Raw genomic sequence first — 24,822 nt, forward strand, 5'->3', positions numbered from 1 at the left:
ACCAAACCCATACCATTAAGGATTTCTAAATGTATTTTATTATGTACTTAACATTACTAGTCATGCTAAGGTATCAACACAAAATGTAGACTAGTTAAGAATTATGCAAAAACCCTACCTTTATTTTCTATACATTCACATTTCAGAACATCCTCTATACCAAATGCTGCTTTCCACCAGCTCTCAAGATTCCCTATCACTCATCAGAATAAGCAGCACTGAAGATAGTAGTGGCATCTATGATACATATTCATTACTGACAACACAGGTCAGAGCTAAACTTAGATCATCTAAATTTCATCTCACCTCAAAAATTTTTTCTTAGGGGAACCTGGACATAAAGAACTCACTAATAAATAGCCTAGTATTCAATAAATGTACTCTGCTATTAAGTCTAATATACAAATATGATAAAACTTTGAAAGTGTATGGACCCTTGTTTCAGTGCTATCATAGCACTTAACAAGGCTACTGATCTTTGTTTCCAAAGAAGTTATGTTCAATCTGTTTGTGATAAACCTATTGTCTAAACAGATTTATTCTTGAAGAATATATTCAAGAGGTTTTCCTTTTTTTCCAAACATCGGGTATGGTGCTTTTGTTGATGTTTTGTTTTTTGTTTTGGCCACTTTCCAAAATGGACACTTCAGTGCCATGAGCAATTTGTATTGTGGGCGAGAGTCCCTGGTCAAATCAGGAATGTTCTTCAGTGCTGCTGCTGAATGATCTGCTCCAGATGTGGTTTCTCAGTTGCTCAGTGAATTCAGGGTTTTGCTGTTGTATCTGCTGAGCAAACTGCTGTCCCATTTGGATGAGGCTAGACAGGTCAGTTAGGACCCCAAATCTAGCAGCAGGTCCCCCAATGGCATTTGCCATCATTCCTAACATTAACTGTTGAACTTGAGGGTTCTGCATTATACTTGCTGCCATACTAATGAAAGCTGGATTGTTTATCAAGCTAGCCATGTCAAAGCTCAATCCAGTTCCTGTGGGACTAGATACCTCTCTTAATTTCTGTTCTGCTATTTTCAGATTTGCTTGTAGGAATCATTTTCAGGGTCAAGATCTAATGTCTTTTAATAACTTGTAACTGCTTCTTCAAATTTATTCATGGCAGTGAGGGCCAGCCCCATCTCCCCATAGGCTTTGCTGTACTTTGCATCAATTGCTATTGCTTTTTCACAATCCTTTATTGCATCTGTGTAGTGACTTAATTTGCTTTGAGCAGCCACCCTGTTGTAATAATAAACTGCATTATTGGGATCCGGTTCTATTGCCTGTGTGAAACAATCAAACGCAGCAGTATAATTTTCTTCTTTCATGTGGTTATTGCCTTCATCTTTTAATTGATGAGCTTTTCCCACATCTTCAGACACTGAGTTTGAAAGGGGAAGAATGTCATTCGTACAGAGGAAGTTGGTGAAAATTTCCATCAAAGGCTGAGAAACTGCTAGGTGTGTATTTTCTGGGGTGATCTTAAAAACTGTCTCCAAGCACTGAATTGCAACTTCCAAACTTTCTTGCTCATCAAAAGTATAAGCATCCATCTGAATTTGTTCCCTTAAGAAACCAATAACTGCATAAACTTGGTGCTTGATAGATGATATTTTAGAAACTTAAACAATTCCAAGCTAGGAGAGGCCAGATGAGATGACGTCTGTGGGCCCGCCAGCATGTGTTGCCTGCTGGAGCCCGCTGAAGATGGCAGCCCTGATGGTTGTTGCCCAAACTTCCCAGCTCTGCCGCCACCTCCGCCCCCTTGGCCTCACACAAAATGCTTTTTGTCCCTTGAAGAGAAACCAAATATAAAATATAAAGTGTAAATTATACAAGTATAAATGCTATGGAAAAATAGAATGAAGTAACAAATTATTCCAATTCTTCACATAATGATGTCTTATTTATTTTTTCCTTCCCTTTCCCTATTCCTCCAGTACACATTCTTCCCTTAGCATTTTACCCATGTCCAATAACATTACTGCAATTGTTTCAGGTCTAAAGTCTGCATATGAGGGAGAACATATGATTTTTGGCCTCTGAGTCAATACATGTTCTCCAGTTTCATCTATTTACTTGCAAATAACAAAATTTCATTTTTGTTTGTGGCTAAGTAAAATTCCATTGGGTATAAACACCACCTTTTCTTGATCCATTTGTTGGTAGTGGGGCATCTTGTCTGTTTCCATAACATGGCTATTGTGAATACTGCTGTGATACACATGGGTGTGCAGATGCCTTTGGAATAACCTGAATTGCATTCATTTGGGTATCCTTAGCAGAGGTATTGCTGGATCATATGGGAGATCTATGATTAATTTTTAAAGAAGCCTCCATATTGTTTTCCAAAGTGGTTGTACTACTTACATTCCCACCTGCAGTGTATGAGTGTTTATTTCCCTGCATTTGCACCAACAATTGTTGTTGGTGGTGTTTTTGATGATAGCTATTCTAACAGGGGTGAGGTGGAATCTTATTGTGCTTTTGATTTGCATTTCCTTTATGGCCAGGGATTGTGACCATATTTTCATGTGGTTTTTGGCCATTTGAACATCTTCCTTTGAAAAAATTCTGTTTATTTCAGTTGCCCACTTCTTTATTGGTTAATTGATTTTTGGAGAATTTAGTTTTGTGAGCTCTCTGTATATTCTGGTTATCAATCCTTTGATGTATAGCCAGCAAATATTTTCTCCCACTCTGTGTGTGGTCTTTACAGCTTAGAGATCATTTCTTTTGTGTGCAGAGGCTTTTGAATTCCATGTAGTCCATTTGTCCATCCTTTCTCTTAGTTGTTGTGCTGCTGGAGTTCTATTGAGGAAGTCCTTGCTATACCTGTTGCTTCCAGTATATTTCCTGCTCTTTCTGGTACTAACTTCTGAGTTTTAGATATTAAGGTCCTTGATCCACTTTGAGTTGATAGTAGTACAGGGCAATAGACATGGTTCTAGTTTCAGTTTTCTGAAACTAGAAACCTCTTTTCCCAGAAACATCTGTTGAACAGGCTTTCTTTTCTCCATCTATGTTTTTGGCACCTTTGTCAAAAGAAAGGTGGGCATAGCTGTGTGGATTCATATTCGGGTCCTCTATTCTGTTCCACTGGTCTTCATATCTGTTTCTGTGTCAGTATCACACTGTTTTTGTTGCTATGGCTCTGTAATATCATTTGAAGACAGAAATTGTGATACCTCTAGCACTTCTCTCTTTGCTGAGTACTGCCTTGGCTGTTAGTGGTCTCATGTGTTTCCAAATGAAATTGGTGGTAGATTTTTCAATCTCTTTGATGAATGCCATTAGGATTTGATGGAAATTGCATTGAACATGTAGACTGATTTTGATAGTATAGCCATTTTTACTGTGTTCATTCTACTAACCCATGGGAACAGGAAATCTTTCCACCTTCTGTAGTCTTCCTCAAACTCTTTCTTCAGAGGTTTGTAGTTCTCCTCATTCAGGCCATTCACATCATTTGTTACATTTACTCCTAGGAATTTGATTTTTTTAATGGTACTATAAATGGAATTGTTTTCATATATTCTTTTTAAATTTGTTCATTTGGGTGTATAGGAAAGGTACCAATTTTTGTAATTAATTTTGGATCCTGCCACATTGTTGAAGGTGTTTATGGAGTCTATTTTGAGGTAGTGTTTTGGGGTGATTGAGGTTGAGGGTCAGGTTATGTACAAATGGAGATTCTTTGACAGTTTCTCTACTTATTTGTATTCCTTTTATTCCTTCCTCTTGTCTTATTGCTCTGGCTAGGATTTCCAGGACTATGTTGAATAGAATGGGGATAGTGGGCAGTATTTCTCATTCTTGATTTTAGGGGAAATGGTTTCAGTTTTTCTCTATTAAGTATGATGTTGACTATAAGGTTGTCCTATGTAGCCTTTATAAGGTGAGGTACATTCCTTCTATTCCTAATTTTCTTAGAGCTTTGATCATGAAGTAATGTTGAATCTTATCAAAGGCTTTTTCTGCATGCATGAGATGTTCAAGTAATTTTTGTCTTTGCTTCTATTAATGTGCTGTATTACATTTGTTGATTTGTGTATGATGAACAATCCCTGCATCTTGGGATGAAGAAAACTTGGTCATGGTAAATGATCTTTCTGAAGTGTTGTTGGTTTCAGCTTGCCATTATTTTATTGAGGATTTTTGCATTGATATTCATTAAGGAGATTGGCCTATCCTTTTGATTGTGTCTTTGTCTACTTTTGGGATGAATGTAATCCTGGCTTCATATAGTGAGTTATGCAGTGTTCCTTCCCTTTCTATTTTGTGGAAAAGCTTAAGGAGAGTTGGTATTAGTTCTTCTTTAAAGGATTAATAGAATTCAGCAAAGAATCAACAGGTTGTGGATTTTTCTTTTTTGGTAGACTCTATTGCTGCTTAAATTTCACTTTGTGTTATAGATCTCTTTTGGTTGTTAATATTCTCTTGGTTCAGGTTTGGATGGTCATAAGTATCTAGTAATTTGCCCATCTTTCTTCAAGATATTCAAATTTGTTGGGATAAAGTTTCTTAAAGTAGTTTCTAATGATTTGCTGGATTTCCTTGGTGTTTGTTATCTTCCCTTTTGTGTTTCTGATTTTACGGATTTGGGTCTTTTCCCTCCTCATTTTAGTCCAATTTGCCAGTGTTTTTTCAGCATTGTTTAGTTTTTCAAGGAATCAGCTTTCTTTTCATTGATTCTTTGTATTTTTTTGTGTGTGTCTCTATTTCATTAGTTTTGGCCCATATTTTTATTTTTTCTTTTTCTGTCTTATTTGGGTTTTGCTTGTTCTTGTTTTTCTAGGATATTGAGGTGTAGTATTAAGTCATTGATTTGAGATCTTTCTGTCTTTTTAACATAAACACTCACAGCTATAAAACTTTCCTCTTAGGACTGCCTTTTCTGTGTCTGATAGGTTCTAGTAAGTTGTGTTTTAATTTTCATTAACTTCCAGGAAACATTTAATTTCCTCTTTAATTTCATGCATGACCAACTGATCTTTGAGCAATGTGTTGTTCAGCTTCCAATTATTTGCATGTTTTCTGCTGTTGTCTTTGTTTTGAGTTCTATTTTAAATTCATTCTGATCAGATAGAATGCATGGGATTATTTCTATTTTCTTATATTTGCTGAGACTTGCTTTGTGCCCTAAGATATGATAAATTTTGGAGAAAGTTCCTAGGGCTGCTGAGAAGAATGTATACTGGGTAGTGTGAAATGAAATATTTTGTTGACATCAGTTAGGTCCATTTGATCTATGGTGTTATATGGTGTTAGAATTTCTTTATTGATTTTTTGTTTGGATGGCTAATCTACTGGTGATGGGGGGTATTAAAGCCTCCCACTACCTCTGTGTTGGAGTCTGTGTGTGCTTTTAAATCTTTCAGAGTATGTTTGATGACATTGGGTGCACTGACATTGGGTGCATATGGGTTGATAAATGTTATTTCCTTTTGGTTTATTTCCCTTTTTACTAGCATGAAGTGTCCTTTTTTATCTTGTTTGATAAATGTAAGTTTGAAGTCTACTTTGATCTAAATATTGCTACTTCTGCATGTTTTGGGGGGGGAACTGGCTTGGTAAATATTCCAACCTTTCACCCTAAGCCACGTTTGTTTCTGTCAATAAGATGGGTTTCTTGTAAACAACAGATTGTTGGATCTTCAGTTGACATTCAATTTTAATATTGATAGGTATGTGGTGATTCCTACCTCTTAGTTGATTTTTGTTGTTTAAGGATTTGATTGTGTGCAGCTGAATCAATGATACTCTCTGATTCCTTGTCTGTTCTTTTCCTGTGGTTTGATACTGCCTGTCCTCTCATGGTTTTGATTGCTTTTATTTATTCTGTGCAGAATTCCTTGAAGAATCTTTTGAAATGGTGACTTGGTGGTCATATATTGTTTTAATTTCTGATTATTGTGGAAGGATTTTATTGCTTCATCTATTTTGAATGATAAGTTTGCTGGGTAGCATATCCTAGGGTTGAAGTTATTTTCATTCAGTGCCCAAAATACCTCACTCCATGCCCTTCTTGCATTTGAGGTTTCCATTGAGAAATCTGCTGTGATTTTGATGGATTTACATTTGTACGTTATTTTTTTTTCTCTCTCTTACAGCCTTCAATATTCTTTCTCTGTTCACTGTGCTTGTTTTTTTTTATTTCTTTTATACATATGTGCATACAATGTTTGAGTCATTTCTCCTTCCGTCCCCCCACTCTCTACTTTTCCCCATCCCCATCATGTCCTTCCCTACCCCATCACTTCCTGGCAGTAACTGTTTTGCCCTTATCTCCAATTTTGTTGGGGAATATAAACAATAATAAGGACCAAGGGTTTTTGCTAGTTGAGATAAGGATAGCTATCCAGGGAGGCTCCTCACATTGCTTTCATGTACATATGTGTTACATTCTAATTTAATTCTTCTCAAACTAACCTTTCCTCTAGATCCTGGTCCCCTTCTCCTATTGGCCTCTGTTGCTTTAAAGTTTCTGCATTAGTTCCTTTGCATTGAGGATATCAAATGCTATCATTTTTTGGGTGGTTCTTACCTATCTTCATACCTCTGTTATGTGCTCTCACCTTATCATGTGAACAATGTACAATCTCCTTGCTGCATTTCCCCTTGACCTAAAGTCTGCGTACAAGGGAGGACATCCATTTTTGGTCTTCTGAGCCTGGCTACCCTCACTCAGGATGATATTATCCAGTTCCATCCATTTATTTGCGAATGATAAGACTTCATTCTTCCTCATGGCTGAGTAGAATTCCATTGTGTATAAATACCACATTTTCTTAATGCATTCGTCAGTAGTGGGGCATCTTGGCTCGTTCCATAACTTGACTGTTGTGAATAGTGCTGCAATAAACATGGGTGTGCAAGTGCCTAGTACAGGAACCAGAGAGAAATGAAAAAAACAGATGCCTAGATCAAGACTCCCAACAAAACAAAGATAACCTATGCCAAGGAACTCAATGAAGCCCACAATAACAAACTGAAAGAAGAAATCCTGCAAGTAATCAATGAGAATTTTAAAGAGATGTACAGTCAATAAAAATGTACAGGAGACACTAAAGAGACCACTCACAGAATGGAAGAAAAACTTTACTATCTACACATAAGTCAAGATACTGATAACCAGAATAAACAGGGAACTCAAAAACTAAACTCTCCCAAAATCAATGATCTAGTAAAGTACAGGGAACTGAACTAAAAGAACTTTTCCAAAGAAGAAGTCCAAATGGCTAAAAGACACATAAAAAATGCTCACCATCACTGGCCATAAAACAATTGAAAATCAAAACCATACTAAAATTCCACCTCACTTCTGTTAGAATAGCTAGCATCAAGAACACCACCAACTATTGGCAAGAATGTGGGGAAAACGGAACCCTCTTACACTCCTGGTCAGATTGTAAGTCATTATGGAAAACAATATGTAGGTTCCTTAGAAAACTAAAAATAGATCTGCCATATGATCCAGCAATACAACTCCTAAGGATAAACCCAAAGGAATGTAATTCAGGTTACTACAAAAGCACCTACACAACCATGTTTGTTGTGGCACTATTGACAAGAGCTAAGCTATGGAAACAAACAAGATGCCCCACTACTGACAAATGGATTTAGAAAATGTGGTATTTGTACATGATGGAAGTTTAATAAATCACAAAGAAGAATGGAATTTTTCATTTGCAGGTAAATGGATGGAATTGGAGAACATCATCTTAAGTGAAGGTAGTTAGGCTCAAAAGACCAAAAAGCTACACATGCTCCCTCATTTTCAGATTGTAGACCTGAAACAAATGCATCAATATTATAGGACATGGGTCACACTATGGGGAGGCCACACACTGGAGAAATAGGGTAAGGGAAAGAAACCAAAACCTAGAATGTGGTTGATGTGATCGCTGTACCGAAACAAATATAGAAAACTTAGACCAAGGCCACCATGGGAAGTGGTCTAGGGAGGAGTGAAGAGGAATGGAAGAGATGAACCAATTAGGGTTTTTACATATACATGCTTGCTAACAACACAAGGAAACTCTCTGTATCTCAAACTAGCAAAAACATCATGCTTCTCTTTTTACCTTTTAAAGGAACAAGTTCTGCTGGTGGATGTTGGGGAATGTGGGATGGGGAGGTGGCAGGGAAAGGAGTAAGAAGATGAAAACAGTGCAAATAATGTATACACATTTACGTAAATGCAAAAATGATACCTGTTGAACCTGTTCCAGGGTTTGGGAAGGGGAATGAAGGACAGTAGTAGAGTGGGTGACCTCAAACATTGTAAGAACCTGTGTAAATGCTACAATGTATCCCCACCAAGCACAACAATAAAAAAAAGATAAAAGTTCACAGGTTAGCCTCCTTTTACTGGAAAAAGAAGGAGGGAGAACACTTAAATTCATAAAAGTAGAAATGAGAAAGGGAATAGCTCAACAAATAGCAATGAAATTCAGAGGCTTATTAATGAATACTTGAGAAATTTATATTTGAATAAAGAAAAAATGTCTAAGAAATGAAGAAATTTCTAAATGCACATGACCTACCAAAACTGAACAAAAGACTAGAAGTACAACAAGTAGTGAGATTGAAGCAATAATAAACAGCCTGCAAGAGAAGAAATGAACAGCACCAGTTGGATACATTCCCACATTCTATAAGACCTTGAAAGAAGTCTAACACCAATGCTCCTTAACTTTTGTTGTCTAAAAAACAAAAGCAGTTCTACCAAACTCATTCTTTGAAGCCAGTTTCATCTTAATATCAAAACATGATAAGGACACAACAAAAAATTTAGACCAATTAACTTGATGAACATAAACACAAACATTCTCAAATATGTTCTTACAAATATAATTCAGCAACACATGAAAAATATCATATACCATGATCAAGTTGGTTTCATTTCAAGCATGCAACAGGATTTCAATGCACAAAAATCAATAAATGTGATACAACACATAAATAAAATCAAGGACAACAAACCAAAAAGCATCTCAGTAAATGCCAAAAAAGCTTTTGACAAAATTGAACACCCTTTAATGAGTAAAGCACTGAAAAAACTAAAGAGAGAGAGAAAGTACCTCAATATAATGACAAAGGCAAAACTGTAGGAAAATATGAAAAAACTATAGGCAATATCATCCTAAATTGGAGCACTTGAATTAATTATTTTAGAATCAAGAATGAGACAAAGGTGTGCACTTATCCCACTCTTATTAAGTGTAGTAGTGTAATTCATTACCAGAAAATGAGGTAAGAGAAAGAAATAGAAGTGATTTAATAGGAAGTAAGAAATCAAGTTATCCTTATTTGCAGATGACATGGTCCTATACTTAGAAGACCCTAAAGATGCCACAAAGAAACTCTTGGGTCTGATTAACACTTTCAGCAATGTGACAGGATGCAAAATCAACAGTTTTTCTATAAACCAACAATGAACAGGTTAAGAAATAAATCAGCCAGTAAGAAAAATTAAATACCCAGGAATAAAATTAACCAAGGAGGTGAAAGAGTTCTATAATAAATGCTATGAAACCTTGAACAAAGAAATTGATTAAGAAGAAACTAGAAGAATAATGATTTCCTCTGTTTGTGGTTAAGGAAATTAATATTGTAAAAATGGGTAAACTACTGAAAGTAATCTATGGAGTCAATGTAGTTCCCATTAGAATCACAAATGTTAGTCTTCATAGATCTAAATAAATCATCCTAAAATTCATATGGAAACATAAATCACACCAAATAGCAAAAGCAATCCTTAGCAGAAACAACAATGCTGGAGTTATCACAATACATGACATCAAATTATACTACAGAACTATTATAACAAAAATAGCATTGTGCTGGCACAAAAGAATACATGAAGACAAATAGTATACATATAAGATCCAGAAATAAACCCATGCAAATAAAGCTATTTGGTTTTTTTTGACAAAATAACCAAAAATCTGCACTGGAGACCAGACAGCCTCTTCAACAAACAATGTTGTTGGAACTAGATAACCTTGCATAGAAGATTGAAATTAGACCCCTAGTTCATACCCAGTACAAAAATCAACTCTAAATTTACAAATAACTTAACATGAGACCTAAAAGCTTGAAATTACCAGAGGTAAAAATAGTGAAAACTTAAAGATAAATGCATAGGCAGTTATTTTTTAATGGGACTCCAATGCCCCAGGAAATAAGAGCAGGAAATGGTAAATGGAATTTCATCAAATTAAAAGCTTCTGTACATCAAGTGAAACAAATTTTACTGCTGCAATACAATTCACAGAACAAGAGAAAATTTTTGGCATCTATTTATTTGTAAAGGATTCATATCTAGAATAAACATAAAAGTCAAAAACTTGAACATAAAAAAGAATAAATAATCCAAGTAATCAATGGGTAAAGAAATTGAACAAACAGTTCTCAGAAAAAGAAGTGAAAATTACTAATAAATACATGAAGAAATCAATATATTTAGCTATAAAGGAAATGCATGTTTTTAAGAAAATAATCAATCACAAAATGAGACGATGAGGGAAAAAGAAACCCTTACACACTGTTGGTATGAATGGAACCTAGTGCAATCACTATGGAAATAAGAATGAAGGTCCATCTAAAAAACTAAAAATAAATCTATTTTATGATCCTGTTTTACCACACTTGGGCATATATTTGAAGGAGTATACATCAACATAGAAGAAATTGCAACACATCTTTACTTATTACAGCACTTTTCACAATAGACAAGTTTTGGGAGTAGTCTAATTGTCAAAAAACTGATGAATGGATAAATAAAATGTTTCTTAAAGTAAAGAAGAATTAAATTATGACATTGGAAGGTAAATGGATGGAACTAAAGATCATCATATTGAGTGAGGTAAGCCAATCTCAAAAGACCAAATATCACAAGTTTTTCTCATATGTGAAATCATTTAAAATGATAATAATAATGACAGTAATAATAATAATCATAATTATTATAATGGGACATGAGTGGAAAGGAAACATTTTCTGTGGGTGATTTCATTGGGTGTTGTGGAATGAGGAAAGGGGAGTTTTTGCGGTGTGTGCAGGATCAAATTATATTTATATGCATTTAGATATATATTGTATATCCTTATGTAAACATAGGAGGATGACATAATGAAATCCACTAAATACTGAGGAGAAGGAGGTTAAGGGAGTATATTGGAGGGGGTGAACCTGTTAAAATTACATTATATGTATCCATAATAATATCAAATGAAATTCCCATGTAAAATTATTATACATTATAAAAGAGCATCTAGATCACTGTTGTTATGATTGTTAATTTTAAAACATCTGCAGAGAATATGAACAAAAAGAAATTCTCAAGAACTGTTGGTTGAAATGTAAATTAGTATAGATATTATACAATACAATGTGGAACTCTATCAAAACTAAAACCTTCAAATGACTGAGCTATTTCCAGGTATCCATGTTAAAAACTGAAATCACCACACGAGGTTTACCTCCATACCTGTGTTTATTACAGCATTAATTACAATAGCTAAGAAAAGGATTCAGCCTAGATGCCAATCAACAGATGAATGGAAAAAGAAAATACGGCACAGACAAAAGGGAGTATTATTTGCACATAAAGAATAATGAGACCTGTTATTTACAGAAAAATGCATGGAACTGAAGGACCTCATGCTAGATATACTAAGCCAGACACAGAAAGTTGCACATGTTCTTTCTTATATGAGAAATCTAAAAAAATTCACCAGAAATAGCAGTGTGGAGAGTGCAGCAGAGTAAGCTTTTATTAGTATGCATTCCCTTCATGTATGGAAATTTAATTTTTTAATATGCACAATTAATTCTGATAAAGAAAATGAAATCTTTTCATTTGAATCATGAATCTTCAACAAATGTTTCTAGGAAAAGTGGTTATCTGCCTTCAGAAAACTCAATCTAGATACATGCCTATCACCCTGTACTACTACCAACTCAAAGTGGATTAAGGACCTTAATATCAGCCCCAAAACCTTGAAGTTTGTACTGGAAAGAATAGGGAATACTCTTGAAACAATAGGTATAGGCAAGGAATTCTTCAGTAGAACTCCAGCAGCTCAGCAACTAAGAGAAAGGATAGACAAATAGGACTACATGAAATTAAAAAGCTTCTACAAAACAAAAGAAATAGTCTCAAATTGAAAAGGCAACCCACAGAGTGAGAGAACATATTTTCTGACTGCACATCAGACAAAGAACTGATAACCAGGATGTAAAGAGAGCTCAAAATACTAAACTCCCCCCAAATCAATGAACCAATAAAGAAGTGGGCAACTGAACTAAACAGAACTTTTTCAAAGGAAGAAGTTAAAATGCCCAAAAAACACATGAAAAAGGCTCACCATCCTTAGCCATAAATGAAATGCAAATCAAAACCACAGTAAGTGTCCATTGCACTCCTGTTAGAATAGCTATCATCAAAAACACCACCCACAACACATGTTGGTAAGGATTCAGGGAAAAGGAACCCTCAAACACTGCTGGTGGGAATGTAAGCTAGAACAACCACTTTGGAAAACAATATGAAGGCTTCTTAAAAAACTAAATATATGTCTGTCATACGATCCAGCAGTACCACTCCTAGGGATATCCCCAAAGGAATGTGACTCAGCATATTACAAAAGTACCTGCACACTCATGTTTATCGCAGCACTACTCACAATAGCCAAGCTATGGAAACAGCCAAGATGCCCCACTACCAAGAAATGAAATAAGGAAATGTGGTTTCTATACACAATGGAATTTTATTCAGCCACAAAGATGAATGAAATTTTGTCTTTCACAAGTAAATAGATGGAACTGGAGAATGACACCTTAACTGAAGTTAGCCAGGCTCAGAAGGACAAAAATTGTATGTCCTCCCTCATATGCAGATTATAGACCTAAAACAAATGCAGTAATATTTTGGACATGGTTCACACACTAAGGGTAGAATGAGCACGGGAAGAATAGGAATAGGGGAGGAAACCTAAAACTTTAATGTGGTTAATATGTTCACTGTAAGTGAGCAAGTATAGCTATCTAAAAATGGCAGAGGCCACTATGGGAAAGCGACCAGGAAGTAGTGAATAGGTCTGGTAGAGATGAACCAATGTAGGTTGTAATACACATGTGGTTGGAAGCAATGCTAGGAGTCTTTCTGTATAGTTATCTTTATCTCAAACTAGCAAAAATGGTATGTCTTTCTTATTATATCTTATGTTTTCTCTTCAAAAAAACTGGAGAACAAGAGGGCAGAACAGGTTCTGCCTGGGAGTAAGGGAAAATGGAGGGTAGAGGGAGGTGGGAGGGAGAAGGGGTAGATTTGGTCCAAACAATGTATACACATATGAATAAATGTAAAAACAAGAAAATAAAAATTAGGGGCATAAATCCATTTTGTCTGTCTTTAGTTACCAACTCAGTCTTCCATTCAATTTTAGGAGAGTGATTTGTATAAGTAACTGAAAATAAAGATAACACTATTTCTCCCTCTTTTATAAGAATCTCCTTTAAGCCCAGCAAATCTCTCCAATAATGACTGCTTTTCCTTTTGAGGTAGAGAAAGCATGGGGTACACCTCTTAATAACTTCAGAAAAAAGAGTTATTAGATAAACACATGTACCCAGATTATAGAAGGTACTTTCTACATACAGAGATATGTAAAATTATCACTAGGAACATGTTTAATTAGTGATTAATTTTCTTGCCATTGTTTCTCCTAGAAAAGATATTCCAAACTCTTTGCTCTGTGAATCTTGATTATTTGTCTGTAAGTAAAATCTCCCAGAGTAGAAAGATAGTGTTGGTGTACAGAGCAGAGCCTAACATTCTGAGCCAGTTTTATGGGTAGTATCTCTGTGGTGTAAATGGCTACCAATGGTTTGTTTGCATGAGAAATCATTTTCCTGTATGTAGAGATTAGTGATTAATATCTTTCTGGGAACTGGCAAAGCAATAAAATGGAAAACAGATGTAGATTAAGTATACTTAGATTATATCCCAGAAACCTGTATTTTATGTCCATTCTCTTGGTATTCTTATGTTCACCAGAGGCTGAAAACCACTGATAAAGAAAAGTAGATTGTGTAAACTATTACTACAGTAAAGAGAAGAAATATTTAATAATGACCAATACTTTCTGTGTTTCTACAATGTCAGATATTTGCAAATATTAAATACCCTTTAAGGATTAGTTCATTTAACACATAAAATAATTTTAATATCTGAACTGATATTGTTTTATTTTTACCCTTTTACATATGTAAATACCGTACATGAAATGTTTAAAGTTACTTGATAAAAGTCACAATGATGTTGTGACAGAGTGAATATTAAACCTCAAATAAGTAATTCTAAACTTGATGTACCATTGTTTTGAGAAGCTACATACAAAAGCATTGAGACAGAAATGTTCAAAGAAGAGCTAAAAATACACTGAAACAGTAGAATAGAAATGTGCTCGCAAGTCCTAGCTTAAAATGACAAGAAATCTTCACATTTGACCCATTTCTTATCAGAGGCTACTTGATATATGTTGTAAAATGGACAAGGAATAAGTTAAGACATAAAATTGGCATAAATTAATTGGGAAATAGCATTTTAAGAAGAGCAAGAAAGTAGAAAACTATATTTAAATGGACACTTTGAATTATAGTTTTAAATAATATACAAATAAGTCATAAATTTTTGTGCTTTTTGATGTAATATGATGCTTTCAGCCTAAAGGGAAAATATTGCTAATGTTTTCAATTAACGAGTTTATTTCTCTTTGAAGAAACTGTTGTGATTATGATCCTAGCAGAGTGGGTTAGTGTAGCATTAAATACATTGATCTCTCAAAGGAATTAACCAGTTGAAGAGTTTTTCTATTGTGCAGAAGTGTGAGCTGAGGCAGATTGTAGTTAGAAGACTGTTTATGGGGTCACTGGAGACACAGAACTCTTCCACTTGATGCTTCCCCATCCCAGAGAATGGTCCCCAGCCAGTAACTAGTGGGGAAAGGGCCTGGAGAGACACTAACCAGGGACTTTGCATTCTGTTAGTCTCCTATTGTGTGGTCTTGGAATATCTAGCCATTTCAGTCTACCATTGAGCTGGACAGTTCTTATGGGTACAGTGTCAGTGTCTATGCAGCCTGGATCATAGAAGATGATGGGTACCTCACTATTTCCTCCTCCTCCTCTTCATCCTGAGTCTTTGTGGGAGATGTGGACTGGTCTTGACAGTTGGCTTGTAAGCATTTTGAGCCTTCAGTAAAGTTTGGCAAAGAACACCCTGCAGAATTTCCTATTCCCTACAAAACAATTGCAAGCCAGGGACATTCTCAAGTGAAAGATGTTTGGAACAACTGCCCTAGATCTTAACAGACAACCTACTTTCCTGCTTTGCTGAGAAGATAGAGACCACACAGGGGAATATAAACCTTCTCATATTCTTCCTTTTGTATTTGCAAAGATACGTTTACCACATAGATAAATAGACAGAAAGAGCCTTTAAATTTGATATGTCATACATATTTTTAAGACACTTGCTTTTTCTACTTTTTAAATTGTTGTATTTAATCTTCCATTTTAACATCACAGGTGGACATTTGATTGTTTCATGTTTTTTTCCTATTCAAAACAGATGCTACACAAAACATCCTAGGACATATATTATTATTCCCAGAAGTTAATGTTTTTAAAGGGTAGATAATTATATCTGAAGTTGAAATGGCAGGCATGCTCGTTTGAATATTATCAAATTATCATCAAAGTTCTAGCACCAAGCAATATGAGGTATCCTCCTTGTCATAAACATTACATAGGTTTTCATTCTTTTTTGCCAATCTGGTAGATATAAAATCATATCTCATTGTAATTTGAACCTTTCTGATTACTTTGTATAGACATTTTGGCTCTTTGAATTTTTCTCTTGAATACATCTTTTTTTCTGTTTCTCCTACCAGTACCCTTGGCCAAACACCATAATCTGTCACCTGGTCCCCTAGACATTCAAGCATTTAGTACCCTCTCTCCACCCCTGCTCCTCTCCAGCCAATTCTCCACACTTCAGCTCCCAGGGTGAGTACATTTTCCAAAAATTCAAAAATGATAGTAACATCCCCCCACAACAGTACACCCAACTCCCTGCAAGATGAAAGTCTTTGCAATGGCTTTGCTTGCTCCCAGGCAGAAGAGGTACCAAAACCCTTAGTGTGCTCTATACAGTGCCACAGGCACAGGACCTACTTCCCTTCACAGCCTCCTCTGTGTTTGTTCTAGCAACATTTCCCTCCTTTTAGTCCCTTGGAGTCTCCAAACAAAGAAACCAAAACAAGAGAAATAAAATACTAGATAGTAAAAGAAAAATCATGATCTATCAAGAGGCTCAAAATCTGATTAGAGTGTTAGACCAAAGATGTGGAACTGGAATGAAAGGGTATGTTTTTGTTAAATAATAGAGGAAAAGTGCCTAGCGTTAGGGGTAAGTTTCCTTTCATTTTTCTTCTCTTTCCTCTAAGGTTGACAGTTTTACTTTTTGGTTTTGGTGGTACTGGGGCTTGAACTCAGGACCTCATGCTCTATCACTGGAGCTGCTCCACCAGCCCTGTCTGCTGCATTTTTAAAGTCTGCTGCTTTTCTTTCAAGTTGTGATTTTCTTTGAATGTCTGGTGGCTGAGGGGTAAAGGACTAAGCTGGTTAGGATAGAGAGTGAAATCTGATGGCCTATTTTTCCCCACAGGCCTCTGTCAACTCATTAGATGCACTGACTATAGGTTTCATTACCTTATGTGTGGGGTTAAACATCTCTTATAAGTATACAGAGGAAGCGATGGAAAGGCTGGAGAGACACCCTTTGGCCACAGAAGGTATTAGCAAGGGTGAGCAGGTGCTTTATATGGAATCACTTAGAGGTTTTGGTAAAGGACACACTGGTGGCTGCTGATATCTTCTGATGGCCTTAGGAAGGGTGGAAGGTGTGAACTCCACTGAGAAGAGTGGTGGAGGGACTGGGAATTGTCAGGACAGAGCTAGTCAGGACTCATGACATCATGGGGACTTAAGGAAATGCCAGCAACAGAGAAAGTTTATTCTTTCTCTGTCATGATTCTCAACCTCAGCCAAGAGACAGGTGACATGAAATTTCTGCCAAGCAGAGGTTCTGTGTCTCATCTCTGACACTGGGGATCAGAACTTTCAAGGGTCTCAAGCAGTCATAATCTTTTTAAATTTGCCTCTTCATGACAGCCAGGCAGGCTCAGGAACTGCCACCCTTGGACCACTAGGTGGAACAGGTTATTGGAAGCTGTTGTGAATAGAAGTGGAAGCCAATGTTACTTTGTGATTCCTGCTGCCATTTTGACATTCACATTTTATGTAGAAAATAAACCTCAGTTGTGTTCACAGTGTTGGTTCCCAGGCTGTGGCCACCTGGCCCAGTGTCTCTGTCCCATTTTTGACCCCCTGTTCAGGAGGAAGGGATACTGTCAGCTGAAATAAACTTGATTTTTTTTACTGTGGCCCAATGACTAGTGTCTAAGCATCTGGGTCTTTGGGGTTGGCCTATCAGTTCCTGTGGCCCATCCTTTATGTTTAGAATGTCTTACCTTCTGTGAAAGCAGAGGAAATGGCTGGGAACAACATAAGTCAGCATACAATGACTGATGCAAAGAAATGTGGGATTTAATAAGACAAGCCCACCTCACACTTGCAGATAACATTGTGTATCTTCTTAACCATGCTATTGGTATCCTCTTAACCATGTTAAACATTTTTCAGTAGAAATGGTTATCTTTAAGTAGAAGATGAAAAAAGTACTCAGTCTCTGCTCTGTCATTCAAAGTGACTCAACGTGGGTCCCTAAGGTTCATAACCACTAGTGAAAACAAAAGCAGTGTACAGGGTAGCCCTCCCCTCTCTTTCTCCCTTAAATCTTATCAACAGGTTGTTGGAACAGTATCATTTCTTAAGTAAACCCTTTGATGGAGTATTCTCCTACTGGCTGGTCAAAGTATTGTTCATTACTGCATTTAGTACACTACCCTAAAGTCCAATCTTCTCCATTGTATTACATGTCCAGTGGAGTTTGAACATTCCTTGTAGATTCATGTGCCCTGATAAGGAGCCTTTAACAGAGGCACAAAAATGCTTCATAGACTCCAACAGGAGGATTCAATCAGACCAATGAATGATTATGACCAAGAATGGGGAAGTCATTGTGTGTTTTGTGTTTTTCTTCTTCTGTCTCTGGTACTCTGTGGGTTTCTGCTTAATTTTTTGCTTTTTCTGAAAACTTTTTTCCTACCTCTCTGCCCCATGTGGCAGAATATGGCCACCATACTCCAAGTATCAAGTTCACAGGTCTTATTCCAGGGACCTCCAAATTCCTAAGAGAAAGAGTGAACCAGTTCAAGTTAGACTATCCTCAAGACATCTTTGTGGGTGGTGAGACATTCTCATGCAGTATAAATATATCTTCCAGGAGTACTGGCCTAGGGAGCAATGACAGACACCCTGAAGTGGGTCCATTAAGTCATCACTATCCTCCAGGGTAGATATCTTCTTAAAACCCACACAGTGTTGAGTTTCTCTTCTTTAAAGGCCAAAAGAATCAGAGATAGATATATAAAGAAATGCTCTGAGATATTTGCTGTTTCCAAGACTGGAACTGACGTAATGTGAATATAAACATGCCTGCCTTAGTAGACCAGATGACCTACATAGACATTCCTATTCAAACCAGAATATGTTTCAAGGGTTTATATACTGGCAACTTCAGGCTTGTCAGCCAACTTGAACTGGCTTATTGTGGTGGCTATAGTAAATTTCTCCCTTGCCAAATTTGATTTGCTCCTGCTTATCAGGGCATTTTTTTGGTAGTGGTGGTACAGGGGTTTGAACTCAGTACCTCACACTTGGTAGGTAGGCAATCTACCACTTAAGAACCAGCCTAAGGACAGTTTTTGATGTATGTGCCTTGACTTTGCATTGGAAGTGAGAGGGAAGTAATGATTTACTTACTTAGCACAGCTAAGAGGGGTTCTCAACCCCAGGGTACAGGCAACATTGTCACTATCATTCCAGATCTCATAGGCATGTCGCAGTTTTAGATGGAGGCGTCGAAGACCAAGCAACATTACACTTGCCTTCATTGGGGGAGGAAGACCTTGCCTAGTGGTGAGGATGGCATGCCATAATCCCACATTCTTTTGCTGATTTTTCCTGTGTAATCTGAATGTGTGTGCTCGCTGTCACCCTTCTTGTGGTGGCAATTATTATGTTCTGCCTACTGTGACAGTACTTCAGTCTCTTGTTGCTTCCCACCTGTAGTTCTGAGCATTATTTTGGCACTGTGGATATGTGTCACCCATTTCTATTTCCTCATACACCTGTACCCATAACCAACTACCTCTCTTATTTTGCTTTTTTCTTCCATTTTAGATCAGCAATTTGAAGGAACTGCACATCGGGGGCCTGTGATGTGTGTTGGCATGGAGGCCCTTGGTAACCATGTACAGCAGTTTGTGTCAGGGGCTTCCATTCTTGGAAAGTTGACTGTCTCTATGGGAGGAGCTGTAAACCTGTGGCCAAGAGACACTGTGCATGGAAACAGAAGCTGCCTTCCTGGAGGCACTCTGTTGGGCTTTACTGCAATAGTATATACCACTCCCAGGTACCACCATAGCCTTGTCTAAACCAGACCTTGATGGTACCGACCTCATCTCTGTCATATTGAGGGCCACTCAGAATGGATGTGGTTGTTTGGAATATTAGCTCCTTTTTCTGCACACAACATAGTGCTCTGTAAAGAATAAACAAATGGATCATGGGCTGCTGGGGACATTGGTTACTGCTCTCTGACAAATACATGCAGTCCCTCCAAACTCCCTTTTGCCTAGCAGTCTCCTCCACCAAAATATGGCTGCATGGATGGACAAATGTACCAAAAATTACAGGGCAATTTCCATCACATGCTATTTATCTAGGAAGCAGAACTGTCACTCCTGAAATTTCCAAGGGGTCTGTGACCTTACAAAAGTGGGACCCTGCCTTGAGCTCTGAGAGGAATGGCGCAGGATAGCAGGTCTGTGAGGTTCCCAGCCTGTGGCAGGAGTCTCACGAAGATCATTTACTAATATCCTAAACTCCATGGTCATACTATTAGGAAGTGGGGCTTTTGCTCTATTTGCATAGGTCCTGAGGGTATTAAGAGACTCCAGAATCCCCCCACCTTCTGCCATCTGAGGTTGAACCAAAAAGACAGCCATCCAGGTAGCTTGTTCTTATTTGCTCCTTCACTACTGGCATCTCACCTTGATCTTTGACTTCCTAACCTCCACAGGCTGTCCAAAATAAGTTTATATCATTTACAATCCTACTCAGTCTATATTGGTTTGTTATGGCAGCCCAGCAAACTAACACAAATGTAAAAATCTATAAATATGTAGCATAAAAATTATAAAATATCCTGCTTTATCTCTACACATATTTTCACTTTAAACATATTTTGGGTGATGTTAAAATAACTGCAAGGCAGCATGTAGTGGCACATTCACAGAGTCTCAGCTCCTTAGGAGGTAGAAATCCAGAGGATCATGGTTCAAGGTCAGCCCAGCTAAGAATTTATCAGATACCATCTCAACAAACAAGGTAAGCATGGTGAAACATTCGTATAATCACACCTACATGGGAGGCATAGGTAGGGTAGCTTGGTCTATGGCTGGCCCTCAGCAAACTGCATGAGACCTTATCTGAAAAGTAACTAAAAGAAAAAACGGAGTGGGGCATGGCACAAGTGATAGAGCACATGCCTACCTTAGTACAAAAAAGCAAACCAACCAATACTGCAATATCTTTCTTTGATTAGAAATCAGATGCTCACCTTTCTATCCTATCTCTTTCTACCCTTTTAATATCTTTATATTTTGATGTGTTTTATAAAAATGTTTTTTGTGTTTTGTTACAATTTTATCTTATCTGGAAAGATGTGCTACTGAATATTAAATCCATTTTATTTACTGTAATTTATTATGTGTTTGGATTTACTCCATTATCCTAATATTTGTTTCAATTTTTCCTTCCTTTTAAAGATTCTGTTAATCTCTGTTCTTTTCATAAATGTTCTTGCCTTTGGGTTTTTTATTGATTTGATATACTTTGCACATTATTTCCAATATCTTTGTTTGTTGATAGGTTTATACTTCTTTATAATATTTTTCATAGTTTGCCTAAAGTATACATCTTTGACTTATTGCTGTATATACCTGTAAATTCACAGACAGACACACATACACTGTAGCATTAATGGAAATACCTTACACTGTATTAATTGTATTTACCATCTCTCAGATAATGTGCTGCTTTGGAAATCATTTAAAAAATCTGTTTGTTGTAAAGGAAAAATATCATGAAATGTGGTTTTTTTAAAGTATATATGTATTATCTCATTTTATTTTTTATTATTTTTTTATTCTATTTTGAATATATCCAGATTTGAGCTCAGGGCTGCTCACTTGCTATCCAGGTGTTGTACCACTGAGACACACTCTAGGCCTTTTTTATTTAGGTTATTTTTCAGACAGTGTCTCACATTTTAATTTCAGGGTCAGCTGGTAACTCCAACCTGTGCCTCCCACATAGGCAGTATTATAGGCTAAACCATTACCATGAGTTTTGTTGGGGTGGGATCTCACTAACCTATGTTTTAGGCTGTCTTTGAACCTTGAACCACACTATATCTGCTTGTGAAGTAGGTGGGGTTATAAGTATGAACCATCTAGCCTGACACTTTTTAATGTTTTCCATTCTCAGATGGTTGAGTCCATGCATGCAGTACCATGGATAAGGAGAGCTGACCACGCACACTTATAGGAGAGGTTGTTGAAAGTCAAAGGAGCAGTTAGCAGCAGTTTGGGAATCAAGGTTTGACCAAATATGCACGTATGCAGTTTCTGAGTTACAGTCAGGTACATTCCTAGACCCTCCTAATTGGCCTAATTGTGCTACAACAATTCAGTTGCCCATTATTCAGATTCTTAAAAGGGTTTGATCCACATACTTGTGGATAAGGCTCCACCCTGGATTGAAGGCAAGTTGTTCTGTCATGGTGCCCATGGCTTGTGAGCATCCAATTACTCCTGGTCTCCTACTGACTTCCCAAGTCCCTGAGCTCTTTAGCAGCATTCCATATTCAGCCACTGAGGGAAGGGTTATCCAGGTGTCCTTTGAATTAGAGTAACAGCAACTCCAATGTCCAGTCCATGACTGTTCTTCAGACACCAAGGATTTTGGGTGTTCCATACTCCTAGTACCATCTCAAAACTAAAACTCCCATGTCAGTACAGCCAATTTCAGTGTGAAATACTGTTTCAAGAGGTTGAATGGGTTTATGTCTGTTGGCACTGAGGCATGAGTCTGTGCAAAGAATATGTGCTAGGCAGAAGTCATGTGATATGTGTTGGAGCCTTGGAGTGGATGTGTGTGTGGTCTGTGCTCATTCTCTGTACTCCTAAGATTTATTCTAATTTAGAGGAATCTTGTCTTCTGAGGCCACAAGACTTTCTAGGTACTAAGAGCAAATCTTTCACCTTATTTAAACAACAGAAGAAAAACAAAACAATACACACAAAAATACTTTGGATAAGAAAATTCTTTTCTAATCATGATTTGTGGTGTATTTACATTGGGTGAAACATTGTTCTACATCTATTGTGATGACCATATGATTTACTATAAACTCATTTGATTTGGAAACACAGACACAATCATTAACTTTTGAATTTTGAAGCAGTATTCCATTTGCAGATGAACTTTGTATTTGATCAGCAATATACTTTGCTTAGGATCCTGTCCTCTCCACTGTGAGACTACTGATCTCTACTTTGATATTCTTCTAATGATTTGTCTTTTTTGGCATCTTTTATTTTTGTCCAAATTTACTCTAGTAAACAATGGTAAAATGTGTTAGAAAATATTCTTGTCATTTCTATTGTCTGGAATATTTTCTGTAGAACTAATATTCTCTTTTTTCATAACTGCAATGATTCATTAATGAAGGGATCTGTGCTTTCAGGGATTTTGTCAATAGGCTCTTTTTTCACATTTTTAGTATATATTACTTTTACATGATGTTTTAATTGTGAAATTCACACATATGTTTACAATGTATTTTCATTAGATTCACCACTCCATCATTCTCCCTCATTCCCTACCCCAGTCCCCTTTCTTAAGACAATTTCAACAGGTTTCATTGTCATATTATCACACAAAATATGGAACACTTCATCAATTTGTATGTTATCCTTGCACAGGGCCTGTGCTAATCTTCATACACCATTTACCAAAATGAGAAATAGAAGACCCTTAACAATAAATTTAGTGAGTATAGATTCCCCACATAAGCCAGTATATTCATTAGTGAGCTAGGCCAAGTTGTGTCTTGCAAGAATTTTTTTATTTCATCTGCTGTTGACTTTCTGAAAATAAAAAATTGTAATATTATCCTTTAGCATTTTAACATTTGTACCTTTTACAATGATGCTCTTTTTAAATATTTGATATTGATAACTCACATGTTTTTCTTTTTGTCCCTTGGTCAATCTGGCTAGGAATTTTTGAATTTACTTTGTTTTCAAGAAATGTAGATTTGGATTTACCAAATTTATTGAGTGTCAAACTTCAGCATTGTGTCCTTTAATTAAACACCACCCTAGTTATTGTGTCTGATCACTTTCCAGAGACCTCAAATTTTTGATTCTGATAGCCAAAGTCACCAGCACCTGCTTAGTGGTAGTTTCTCTGTTTAACTTGAACATGAAGCTGCCCATTCTGCAATGATCTGTTGAAATATTATTGCTAAAACATACAGTTTCTGTTGTTATTCAGGCTCTTGATACTGCCTCAGACTTCTAATCCAGGAGTTCTGAGGGGCTATCTCAGTACAAAACCCATCTGAATGATACTAAAAAGGCATTTGCTCTGTGCAAGGTACAACAAAGTCTCCTTCAGCACACATGACAAAGAACTAGCCATTTCTTCCTACTTCTGCATGAACTAAACTGAGAATTCTGCCAAGATTTCTTATTTCAAAATGAGATGTAAGTGACTCTGTCATTATTTACCCAGAAGATGAAAGAACAAACTCATAACTATGCAACAGAATAATAAATATTTTAATATATGTAAATATTCCAGAGTAAAAATTAAAATTGTAACAAGTACTACTGCACTCTAAACTATTAAGTTTTTGTTGTTGTTTCGATCTTCATCCACCTCCCCCCATGTTATTTCCAATCTAAAGCCCCATCTCATCCTCCCTGAGGTGTTCCAAGGCTTGAAATCAGGTCTGAAAATTCATATGAGGTTGTATACTGTACTTGTTGCAGGCCAACTGCAGAATGCTTATATGTTATATTGTTTTTAATTCCTGGTACAGAAAGAGAAGAGGAAGATCATAGACCTAGGATCTTGCACAGTGGGTTAGGGAGCACCTCTTGGTATGTGCTCTGAGGTCACCTCTTTGTTCCCTCCTATCCCAGTTCCTCCCTATTCTCACAGCTGGGTTCAAATAGACACCCCTAGCTTCTGGTGGACAGTCTTATACAACAAGTGGCAAGGACAGGATAAATGTAGCCTGAGCTTCCCCACCCTCCATCCCAATCAGTGTGGGCATTATCTACTCACTTTCTTCCTCCTGTGTAAGATAATAACTTCACCCTAGAAGGCACATAGCCAATGTGTTTAAAAATAAGGCTTCAGGTAAGAAGTCCTGTCACATTCCACATGCTGAGCCTAAGCTGGGAGAACCTGGCTTCAGTCTCCCACCCATGA

The 24,822-nt window shown here is 36.8% G+C and overlaps 1 pseudogene; it reads right to left on the minus strand.

Annotated features, from left to right (window-relative positions):
* Positions 1 to 693: 693 nt before the first annotated feature.
* LOC109702336 (small glutamine-rich tetratricopeptide repeat-containing protein beta pseudogene) lies at positions 694 to 20,144 on the minus strand (annotated as a pseudogene).
* Between the last annotated feature and the right edge of the window lie 4,678 nt (positions 20,145 to 24,822).

The sequence above is a fragment of the Castor canadensis genome, chromosome 2 (assembly GCF_047511655.1).
Source record: "Castor canadensis chromosome 2, mCasCan1.hap1v2, whole genome shotgun sequence".
Classification (NCBI taxonomy): domain Eukaryota; kingdom Metazoa; phylum Chordata; class Mammalia; order Rodentia; family Castoridae; genus Castor; species Castor canadensis.